Source organism: Neodiprion fabricii, chromosome 2 (genome assembly GCF_021155785.1).
Source record: "Neodiprion fabricii isolate iyNeoFabr1 chromosome 2, iyNeoFabr1.1, whole genome shotgun sequence".
NCBI classification, from domain to species: domain Eukaryota; kingdom Metazoa; phylum Arthropoda; class Insecta; order Hymenoptera; family Diprionidae; genus Neodiprion; species Neodiprion fabricii.
The window spans coordinates 28,742,678-28,755,359 of NC_060240.1; the positions used below are offsets into that span (position 1 = coordinate 28,742,678).

The 12,682-nt window shown below is 39.2% G+C and overlaps 1 protein-coding gene and 1 long non-coding RNA gene across 2 annotated transcripts in view; one reads left to right on the top strand and one right to left on the bottom strand.

Annotated features, from left to right (window-relative positions):
* Positions 1–12,682, bottom strand: part of LOC124175674 (obscurin) — a 201,513-nt gene that overhangs the window by 16,505 nt on the left and 172,326 nt on the right. The window lies entirely within an intron of this gene.
* Positions 8,148–12,682, top strand: part of LOC124175675 — a 153,800-nt gene continuing 149,265 nt past the window's right edge. The window contains exon 1 of the long non-coding RNA XR_006869210.1: positions 8,148–8,266. This is a non-coding gene — a long non-coding RNA (uncharacterized LOC124175675). The remainder of the gene's footprint in view (positions 8,267–12,682) is intronic.

The following is a 12,682-nucleotide window of genomic DNA, read 5'->3' on the forward strand; positions in this document are numbered from 1 at the left end:
TTACTAATCTATAGGTATTCCGACTTTCTACATTTTGAAATTCTACGAAATAGATTTATCCGTCCACAAATATTCGATATTGTGACCCTTGTACATGTATTTTTTTTCATCTTTCTACAATTTTCCCCGAGGCCCAGAATTCTTATCCAATACAAGACCATGTAATTCTCAGAAAAGAAAAATATTCAACGCTCAACTTTCTCAAATTATAATCCACAGGAAACGGAAAAATGTCTCTAAAATTCAATTCATCCACCTTTCGACCCGATCATTTAAGAATATATTCAGCAATTAATGTTCAATAAATTTCACCAACTGCCTCCGATTTTCTTACGTTGTATTATTCCAATTTCTTTCTCTTCTTCCGCAGTAAATTGAGCAGAGCACCGCACGGCTTGGCGGAAACGAGGGAGGAATTTCTGCCTACCATTCGGACAGTAGAAAGCCGAATTTCCTTTCCGGTTTCTTGCGTAGTTTCATCCTGCTCATAACTTGTACTTATAATATTTCATCCTCCAACGCCAGGCGGTTTCCAAGGGTACGTATAATATATATTATTATATATAATATGTATACATGTATAGTCGATAATTCCGCCCCCAGCTGAAGTCGCCTTGTTTGCAGGCTGTCGGAAGAGCCGCTCCTTGTATTATCTATAAATATTATACATCCTGTAAAAATACGGTCGGACTACAGCAGCAGCGAACTTGCCTCGGGTATCTTATTCTTGGATTCATTATAACTCCGCAGTTCACAAAGCTCCAAGCTGCACAGTGCCTTCGAGACGTTAAGCGAATCGGATGTAGATACCCATCTCTACCGAGTTTTCTGAGATTTAAATTCCGCGCTTCTTGACTCTCTATTTTTCGTGCTGAAAATGGTCGCTTTTTGCTCGATTCCTCGAGGTTCGTTATACGATCTGCATGTACAAAGTAACGTCTGCGGACTGAACTTGATATTTGAATTTCGGCAAAAGTTGAAAACGAGTCAAATTTGAAACGACGCATTTTGCTCGCTCATGAATTTCGAAGAGAATTTCCTTGGAAATTCAGCATTGAATTGAAAAAAAAGCAAAAAAATTGCATACAGATCGTTCTTTAACTTCTTCTATTAACGAAATAATACCTTGTCAAGATAATAATGCTGCAGCGCGCTGTTTTTGAAATACAGTAATTCGCCTCTATCTTGTCGAACCGCTCAACGATGTCGTCGTTTAACACTGATAGCCAGCAAACGACTCCTCTAAATATAGCTAACAATTGTTTTTTGACCCGTGTCGCTTGATTAAACTTTCCTAATTGGTTCTTCGTACTATTAGTTGAAAAAAAGCACGAAATAACGAAGAATAATTGGAGAGACGGTGTGTAATTTCATCCGTGTGAACAAGCGAACATTTTTCCCTTCGTCTCTCTATTTTCCCTTGCAAATTGCTGTATATCGTCGAGTTTTTACCGAGGTAGCCAGAACCGGCTGTATTTTGGAATACATCAACTTCCTGCACGAGTTACGAATTTCCCTAAAATTTATGAACAGCGATCACGGTACGAGTTTTAAATTAAAAAAAAGCAAAAGAATAAAAAAAAACAACAAAAAACAAAAACCAACAAATAAAATAATGATTTACAAAAAAAATTAAAGTTCATATTTACATTACGTGTCCATTAAAAGTTTTGAGTTTTTGATTCGAGTCGAAGAAAATATCGCGGTCAACTCGGCCCTGACTGAAATATACAGCGGCCGCCGCGAAGGTTCGCAAGGAATTTTCGTCCCGCAGGAGTGAAAAACTAAATTCAGTGTCAAGTCGCAGCGTCTGTTCCGCGGCCCGACGTAATACGTCAGAGAAATAGAGAAAGGGGAGAGAAGAACTCGAGCGTCCCGACACGTCCTCTGGTTTTTCAGCGTATTTCAGCACCGCGTTTAGAATGACAACGCGCTGCCCTTAATAGCATTCTCACGTCTATCGAGATTTTTGTTTTTCTATATTCGCAAGAATTTAATTTACCGCCATCCCTTCGCTCCTCCGTCCCTCCGCCCCTCCGCCCCGCAAACCCTCCGTCGCTGCGTTCGGATCGCTTGACGGCTCCGGCTCTCGAGTTCCGCGAGTCCTGGGGCCGAATTGTTCGGATAGTCTGAGTCCTGACGGGGCGTTAAAGGGGTGGAAAAAGCGGCGCCGCTGCAAGATCGTCCTCCCCCTCTTTTCCTGGCCTGGCCCAGACGCACACCCTTACAGCCCTAAACTGGCCTACGACACGGATCGAGGCGAACAGCTCAAGCTCGAGATATTCGCAGAGTCTACACCTATATCAGGATTCTAGAACGCTGCCGCATACCAGACGCCTACTACTTTTTGCTACGGGAATTTAATTTGAATGCCGAAATATGTTCTTGTTTTTTTTTTTTTTCACACTCCTCCACTTTTACGCGGAATACGGACTACATGACTACCGTTTCCTGCACAAAATTGTTTTCCACTATGATATAAACTCACCCCTGTACTCGCAATTGCTCGGTTACTTATACGTGGAAGCAATTTTAGTTTTTTTTTCATCCATTATTCTCACGTGAAGTAATTATTTTACGAAGAAAAAATTAATTCGTAAAGTTTTATGAGTATTATAATACCTAGTTCAACATTTAAGGGGAGAAAAAAACAGTTATGATTAGGGCTCAGATAAATATGTATTCAAAATTATAAAATGTGTACATGCATATGTGTATGTATATAGACTTGTGGAAAAAATATGGAGTGAAAAATAAAAACTATCGTCGAGAAGAACACACCTTATTTTCACATAATTGATATGTTTTAATGTGTGTTCTACTCGACAATAATTGTTACTTTTTACTCCATATTTAGTCCATATTTTAGTTTCTTAAGTCAATATTATATTTACATATTTTGTAATATTTAATACATATTTATCCGGGTCGTAGTTAAGACGTTTCGTAGAGAAATTGAGGGTGGGATTTTTCTCACACTGTATAAATTGAACGAGGTGGCGGAAGAGTGAGAAAATGTTTGTGAAAGTTCTTTTCGAAAAGTTGCGCAAGAACCGTGAGAAGCTTGGGCTGATTTCGGTACAAGTACTTTGGAGGACTTATAATTTCCGGGCGGTGGTTGGACTGGCAAATTTTCAATGGCGTCGGAAACGATATTTATATCAGCGTTATTTCGACGCATACTTAACGGAGTCATCCAAGGCGAGAAGGAGAGGCAAAAGACTTCAGGTGTTTTAAATTGTTTCGTTTCTTGAAAAGTAATTAGTGTTAAATTGCCTCTGAGTAAGGGCCGAATCCAACACTCCTAATTTGTAAATTCAACGTTGCACGTAGTTAGTAGCGACTTTGGGTTGAATTCATTTTAACGCGATAATTTATTCAAATTAACTGAATTTCCGCGAGTTAAATTGACACAAGTCTTCTGCAGGGGATAAAATTCATTTCGCAATATATTTCCTGTCACGGTCGGTTTTTTTACGCAAATCCTTTCGGTCAGGACGCGTGAGAAATTTAAACATGAACGGAATAAACGAATTCTACTTACAGTTTCGAATTGCATAGGTACATATCCAATATCTATGTGTTCATATACATGTACATAATATGAATTTTAATAACCATCCTGGCAATTAATCATCCTGCTTTTTATTTTCGAAAGAAATTCAGCCTACAGATGCTCGTTTTTTGATCAAATTACTTCACACTCTTATCGATTGTTCTTCCACCATTTTTCTAATGAATAAATTTAAATAAACAAGCTGTGCTGCAGTGAAGTTGCGTGGAACCATTCCATTTTTCCACTCTCATCTTGCCGATGCAGTTACGCTTTCGCAGTGTCTGCACGCGTGCTTTCAATCCTCTTTGATTACAAACTTGAGAAAGTTTGAGCCTCCTGGGTACAGGGACGGTGAAAACATATTAAAGAAAAGAGAAGAAGACGCGTAAGAGAGAGAGAGAGAGAGAGAGAGAGAGAGAGAAAAAATCAACCACAACGCCGAGATAAAGAGGCGAGCTTAATAAGAGCGTTATGAAAAAGGTTATATCGCGTAAGAAACGAAGCTATAATAAACTTGCGAATATATACATGGATAAATATTGTTCTACGCGAATAAATTTATTTCGCACAGAGTTTTCCACTCGTCGAATAATATTGTCACGGTTTTATTGTGTGTTTCGGTCGCTCTTATTACGTTTCTTTCCTGTTTCCTCATTTCTACGCTTTCGCTTTTCATTCGCTACTCCCGAAGTAAGGAAGTTCCATGAAATTTTTTCTTTTTCGTATTTGAATTTATTTCAGAGAAAAATAATTTCGGCATAGTTTTTCTTTTTCAATTTGAAACGAAGTTGAAGCAAATGAGACGGGTTGAAAAAAGGTGCTGTGCGACGTCACCCTTTAGGTACGTAGAAAACTGGGAAATTCAATGGTTGATGATATTTTCAATCATTATTTTCAACGGGAATGAAAAAAAGCGAACTATTATTTTCGAATATTCTGCTTCAGGCACACACGCAAAGCAAAAATTTTCTTCCAACGCAACTTCGATGTTCTCCAAGTCCCTCAAGAGTAATTGCGAAAAGTCGTCAATTCGCAGGCTCGAGAACGGATGGAAATGAAACAGCTTTGAAGTCTCTGGGTTCCTGCTGATATTCCGCGAAATATACGCGAACTTTTCACCAGGCGTAATTTAATTACCGTGAAAGTAATTCGTCATTATTACGCAAAGTCAAGTCGTGTTTTGGATCTGAAAGAGTTCATTGAACGAAAAATGACCGACATCTTCTGTCTTCCGATATGCTGCTCGAAAGAAGCGTGCATAAAGGGGCCTTGAGAAAGTTATGAATTTGAATAAAAGCACCCTTGACTCAAGCTCGCGGAATATTTAAAAAAGCTCAAAAGGCTCGAGTGATGGCGGCGGCAGAAAAGCTCGAGCAACTTTTTCACCTCTCCGAGTGCAGCAATCGATGCTGCTCTTGGCCGATTTCTCTGCCGTAGTTTTTTTTACCGAATTTATCTAGTCGAGCTTTCGAGTGTTTTTTCGGTCTCCCTAATTTCCCGCGAGCCGACAAATCTGTTTCTGTACTATGGAATGAAATTCTTTGGTGACACGGGAATCTTGCGATTCGACTGAAAGAAAATAGAGAAGAAAGAAAAAAAGATGGAGCGGGTCGAGGAGGCGAAGAAGCTCGTTCTTTTTTTCTTTTCTTTTCTTTTCTTTTCTTTTCTTTTTTTTTATCAAGTCGCGCAGCAGCCGGAGTCTGCAGCAACGGCAGGAACGAGACAAGGTGAACTTGCGAACGCGGCTGTCACACCTTTTTGTTGGCTCATTTTTCCGAGTTTGAGTAACGAGCTGGATACAAGTTCTTACATAATTGGGTTACCCGAGGAATAATTAACTCGAGGTTTCCCGCAGATGCACTCTATAGTATGAAGTGCATTAAATTTAAGCTTTTCAGGAAATCCCCTCCGCCATCCCTTCCAGTCTCGCCCGAGCTTTACTCTCGGCTGCTTCGCTCTTGAATTCGAAATCTCTAGCCTTCCGTTTCTCCATTCCTCCCACTCTCTCATACCTACTTGACTTTCTTTTATTATCCACTTAATCTTCAGTCACTTCGTTGGCTTAGAAACACTAGAATTGTACCTACTCACTTAGCGCTCACGATTCTCGAGGATCTTGAAGCAATATAGAATCGCACCGCGTGAGAAAACTTTCCTTTCAATGTTTTATACACTTTTTCAACATATTCGTCACCCACATTGTTAAAAATATTCTGTTGCACCCGGCTTTTGAAGTTCTAGAAGAAAATCACTTCATCTCTAGGAATGAAATGTTGATTCTTGAACAATTTCAAAAGCGAACTTCGTCACCGTTATCTTCGGATCAGGGTTTTAAATAAAAAAAAAGGGCTCACCCTTAACCACGAAGCCAAAAATATAATGAAATTAGATCGATTTATACGCAGTTGTAGATTTTGATCGAATAATATATTGTGTCTGTGAAATGCGACACTCGGTAACGCAGTTAGATGTAATTCGAAAATCCAATCAATCGTCGTAAAACATACGTTGAACGGGAAATCGGATATTCATGACTTGAAATCAGCCTTTCTCGTTCATCGTCAAGCATATTGTGTCCTTATAGTAAAGATAAAGCCGATTAATGATATTACTTTTATTAAAATAAACCTCTTTCTTTCTCATTTTTCCTTCCGTTTTATTCCGTTCTGCTCTTATTTCTTCTTTTTGTCAGGCAGCAGTAATGTGGCTTATATACCTTCCCTAGGCTTGGATATATAATAATACAGCTGCGTACAACTCTTGTATAATCAGATTGCGTGGGGAATTCCACCAATTACCCAGGACAATTTTCAGAAGTAATTTTCTGAATTTGTCGAGCGCGTTGAATTCGAAAAAAACCTCCGGCTATTTTACAAACTTTTTTTTTCAATGTCTTTCAATGGTTTGAAAGCGTTGAACGCGTTTATGGTCGGAATTCTGTTTTCACCAAGGAAAAATTTCACTCATTTTATATTTTCTTCATTATGCTAACAATGAGAGGTAGCACAATTATAGAACCTGTACATTCTAAGAACAATTTTTTGACTCACTCTTGGGCAAAAATAATGAGACACGTAGTTCAGTGATTCACTAAATGAAGATTCATCAGCGAGAAAAAGAATAACGAAAACTTGTTTTCTACTACACTGGGTGTAAAATGTTTAGAATATATGAGGTAGTTTAAAAAATGATCTGGTTTGCAGTAAATTCTCACGATAATAAAACGTTTCTTCAGTACAAAGATATGAAAAACAAGTTTAAAACCTTTTTTTGCGGTTGAAAAACGGCCGTTTAGCGAATGGGTCTCTCTACATTTTGCACGAAGAATGTGTCAATTTTTTGTTCAAATTTGTCTCGCCCTATCGCGTGAGCTCTCGTTACAAGTCACGTGAGAAAAAGTAATCGACACGATTTTTCGCATCGCGCGTTTATCAAACCGTTCTGCAATTCCCGGCTGCAGGCGTTCAGCGAAATGGCGATGCGAAAGTGCGAAAGAAAGAGGAGGAAGAAAACCCGGGCGTCGGAGATTGGGAGTTTAATAGAGGGTGTAGCTGTGGGGACGGGGATGGGGGAGGGGGAGAGGCGTCGGCCCAATATGCAACATCTGGCGTAACATGTTTCAAGCTCGGCATAACAAGCCGGGTGGGTTTCCGTGAGCGTTGATGGGAAAAGTTGCAAGCTGGAAGTTGCAAGCCGGAAGATGCAAGCTCGGATGCGCCTTCGGCCGTGCACAAAGTCCCTCGAAATCGGTGAGTATGTAAAGGAGCTTTAGGAAGCAAGGTCAACATGTCGACGCTGCGGTTGCATGTGTGAGTTTAATATCCACCGCCTAGCGCACCTGCAACCTCTTAATTATATAGCAATATGTGCGCAGGGGTGTTATAACACCTTGACTTTGGTGGTGAAATTTTCTTTGCTCGATACGGGAAAGCTCGCGGTTTACGATTTTTCGCGAAGAGGGAATTCAAGCATTGCGGTATTTCATCATTCGAATAATCCCGATCGTTTATGAAACCTTTATTCCACTGCCGATAACTTCCGACAGCTTCGTTCTTCTGCTTTTCACTTCGCTTAGTTTCGCTTCGTTTAGCTTCGCTTCGGCACATAGTGCGCGTTAACTTGGAGCAGCGGGGTGACAAAAGTTTCCCCTTCCACTTTCTTATTTACGAACTTGTGACATTTTATTACCTCAGCATCGGAAACAAACGTTGAAGAGGTAATTGACTAGTAAAAGTGATAGTATTGTCCACAGTAATAACAAGCAACGGAAATTTGTTTGTCTCTCTGTCTCGAGATTGCGTATTTGTTACCAATAAATGTGAGGGAAAAGTCACAAGTTCCGCTGATCATTGTTTACCTTATCACTACTCATTGTCAGCTCCATTCGGGTGGTAATGTTTTGCAACATCTTGTCGAGTAAGGGTCCTATACTAAAGCCTTCAGTGTCACCTTGCTGACTTACGGTGTATATTTGAGTCGACATACGGAAATCCCCCCCACCCCCTACCTCCCACCTTCCCACTTAGGAAGGGGACGACCTGCGATCCACATCTGATCGGTAAACTCGTCAGTCAGATCGTAACACTCGGTGTAAATCGACGCGGTCCGAGTCAAGTTCAACCCGCGAGTGTGTGAGTGAGTGTGTGTGTGCGCGTGTTCCGAGAGCATTGAGAAATCCTTCAAGCTTGGATTATCGCCGTAAAGATAAAGGTAATGAAAATCATATTTATATCGACATCTTTCCTTAGTCAAGGTTCGTATTGTTCGCTTCTGCTTCTCCACCCTTGAGATTAATTATTGAAAGAACCTCACACCATGAGTCCGAGTTAGCCGGTATCTCGTAGTGTGGTTCGGGGCTGGGTAGGAAAAATCACACCGGATCTTGTGCTCGGAATAAGGTGTGTTGAGACGGTGAGCTTCGCTGTGAGCCGTGGAACGACGGCGCGTGAGAATTAAGGCCCAAATTGTGTCCCTGGACGTGTTTCAGTCATTTTTCATTATTCACGCGAGTATTCATTCAAAGAATTCGAAAAAGTTTCCGGCACTAGCAGCTGTGCAGAGTCGGTCTTAATACGTCCATGCCTAAATTATGTGTATTTAAAAAAGAGAGAGGAGAAAAAAAAAAAAAAGGAAAGAGGGAAAAATTCGTTATCATTATTTTTATTCGTTTCGCTTCAACGAACGAGTTGTAATTTTTAATTTTTAATTTTTAATTCAATTACCGGCTACCTCGGCCTGGGGCGGAGAGTATTGCGAACTCTCGAGTCGTTGCATATATTACACGAGAGAGGGGGGGGGGGAGGGAGTCGGTGGATAAAAAGAGCGAAAAGGAGAGTTTTATTTATGAAATTCAGTGAGCGTTAATTGCCGCCCCTTGTAGCGCGCCCTCTCACCGCACCCCTTTGAACTCGACACTATGCATACATAGCTGCCCGCCCCTTTATTACTGACAATAACTAAACGCCCAAGGCTAAGCGGATTACCGTTCGGACCACTTTGCAAAAAGAAAGCGAGGTGAAAAAGAAAAAAACGAAAAAAAAAAAAAACCAAAATTAAATCATACCTAACTTAGGTACTCTTATGACGTCAATCCTTTCGGCATGCATTCGCGTAGGGATATAATTTTTCGATAAATTCTTGCGTAAGTTGCCGCGAAATTATTCACCTTCAGGGATTAGCCATGTGCCTGTGCTTGTTTTTTCATCAGTTTGCACCCGATTATATTTAATTATAATAACGCGGCGTAAATTAGATACCCAACTCGAAAGTCAGTTTAGATCATACCGTAGACGTATTACGGTATGAAGTCTTGATTTAAGGGTAACACGGTGTAATTTGTTTATTTCAAGAAAACTATTAAAATATCTCAGAGATTGGCTCGCCTGTAGCAGTTTCAAAAACATGATTTTAAATAATAATGAACGATGAAAAAAGAAAATTTTTCATCTATGCGGATTCGGGATCAGCAAAAAAACACAAATAAATAAATAAATAAACAAAATGAACCGCTAAACAACACCGGAAAAAAGAAATGACACCAAATCATCTCTGTCGTTCACGCTAGTGTGCTGAATAAATTTATCAAATCCAGGCAGCAATCTGTATGCAAATAAAATTGTCAGAATTCGCGTTAGGAAATTTCATTCGTGTGTAAACAAAAAAAAAAAAAATTGTTGAAATCTGTCGATTAATTTAAACCTTACACATCGATGTAGAGATTAAAATTTGTAATTTATAACGTGAAATATATTTTTCGAGTAGAAAGAATTGAATGTTACCACGTACACTTTTTTCGGTGAATTCCGGATTTTATCAACCCTTCCATCCTGTGTAATTACAACTGACGCCAATCTTTTCCGACGGTTAAAAAACGAAAACGAGTTTACATCGTTGATTGCTGAGACTGCTGTCGTTTCGTTAGTACGAAAAATGTGGTTTTTCAGAAAATATTCGTACGTGTATTTTTTGAAAAGATTTTTTGAAAATCGGCATGCTCTGAAAAATATAATCTAAACTGTGGGAAAAAACTTCGAAGAAAGGCAGAGCAAAGGCTGAATATAAAAAGTGAAAATAATTAAATAAATACGAATTTCAAAGATATTTGTCATATTCATACGTGTGTACGAATTTTGTACATTAGTAAATATCGATTTACAAAAATATTGCATTCCTGCTCTAGCCTAATAAATGCATATAAGATATTATGTATATATATTAGGGTGGTTTACCAAACAAAAGAAAAAAACAACTTGTTTTTCACCGCTCCTTCATCATAAAACTGTTGTTTACGATGAAAAACAAATCCCCTCCAAATCCGAGCTTGATGGGATAAGATTTAGAGGTCCCGCTTTCGAGTTTTCGTTTTTACATTGAAATAACACGTAAAATAGTCCTTAACTTGACTCAGACTCACCGCCGATTTCGGCTGAAAATATAGACGAAAATAAAAAATGTCAAGAGACCTTTTTTGCAACCAACAATACTTAGTACAAGAAAGGTCTGCAGATATTTCATTCAATTTTGCATACTTTGAGAATTATTGTGACATAGAGCTGAAAAAAATTTTGAAATCAAAAATAATCGTATTAAATTCAAAGAAAATAAAAGTTTTCATTATTTTTCATTTTCGTCTATATTTTCAACTGAAATCGACGGCGTATCAAGGTAAGCGTTTTTTTAAGTGTTATTTCAATATAAAAACGAAAACCCGAAAGCGGGACATCGAAATATTATCCAATCGAACTCAAATTTGCAAGGAATTTGTTTTTCATCGTAAGCAACAGTTTTATGAGCAAGTACTGCCGGAATTTGTTTTTTTTTTTTTTTTTCTTTTTTTTGGGGTGAACAACCCTAATATATGTATATATATATACGCCTGTTGAATCACACTACCGCCTAGGTATAACAAATGTGTCTCTGAGATAAATTTATCACAGACATTCCGCGGGTATTAATTTGCTACCGTTGTACCGCACTGTTATTTATCACGTTATGCCTAAGTTATTCGTACCGATAATAATCATGATTATCGTTATTGTAGACGATAACGCGATAACGACCGAGTCGCGGAATTCGAGGCGGTGGTTGGAATATCTATAACACGTAACGCGGTAAGCATGTAGTAAAATTGTCCCTGTAAATCAGTAAAAGAGAAGTGGCGGACGACGCGAGGGTGCGGAATGTATTGTTTTGTAAGCCGAAGTGGCGAAATAATTGAGCGAATCAATTATGCGCCGATGCGTTTCACCCTCTCTTGCGATGTGAATCGTTGCAGGTGATCGGCACGCTGTTGAAAACGATTGTGAATTTACTGCGCATTTACCGTGCAAAAGAGTTGTCGATTTATGAAACCAGGTTACAAATTTACAAACTCGGTGCAGCGACGTAAATTACTACGTATTTTTCTTGAAATTTAAAAAGTAACCTGAACTTACTAAATTGTGTAGTTAAATTTCTTGTATTTGTAAATCGAATAAACAGTAAATTTATGGTGAATTCGCTCTTTCGTATCCGAATAAAATTTCGAAGAAATTTTTAACAGTGTTTATTTCGCGTCAATGAAAACACTCCGTAAATTATTTTACGGTTTCAAGTACCGCAGTCACTCTTTAATCCTGTAATTTTTCTTTGCTCGTTTTTTGCCAACAAAATTGAACAATCGCGGGGTGAATGACTAAATTTCTGCGAACGATTTCAAGTTTTTTTTCTTTTCCTTTCACTTCGTTGTTTCAGCGATTAATACTTCCATTTTAATTTTACAAACTACGATTGTGTCTGTTTTTGTAACATTTGCTCTGCAGGTATTCCGCAATGCAAGGTGAAAACTTTGTGCAGGTATAATACAAGGCACAGGCAGTACGAAAACGAATGTGTTGAACACGCGATAATGTTATCAGGGACGTGTATAGCGGTTCGCTGGGGATTAATATCGAGATTCGGATCGGGGTTTCCGTTTTACAATTAGCGTGGGACTCGGGGATCCCCGAAAATCGCTCGGGGCGTGAATTTGGAAACAGTAAATGGTCGATTTCCATTTCCACTCTCGTGATAATCGGGGCTGAAAAAAATTAAAGACACAGCGCTTCGTTTAATTTCCGTATACGTATATGTATACTTGAAACGCTGCATGAGATCGGCGCGTTCCTGACGTTTGAATGAAGAATTTCGCGTGACTGTGGAACAGGAACTGCGTGGGTTGCGGGGGTTTTCGGCCGTCAGTCACGTTGGCGAAATCTAACACGATTGTTAATTCATTACACTACGCCTCCATTAGCGGTAAGTGATTTCGGGACACGCACGTCGTACCATAACTCAAATTCGCTTGCTGGATGGTTGTTAGTCAGTCATTCGGTTTATTTGACCAAGAGGGGATTGGGTTAGAGCGTAATACAGATATAGTAAAACACACACCGGATATTCATGCGAGTCAGCCTCGCTCTGTTTTCGTACATCTATGGCAAAGGTGCTGCTTTGTTGCATCGTTCTTTGATCACTTGCCTCATTGTGGCGCAAGTGGAAACATAATTGGATACCGTATGGTGTTTTTTTACGATTTTTAAACACGACCGCGAACTTTTAGTCAAGTTTCCAATGAAATTATCCAGCGTGTAGAAAAATTTGTATAGA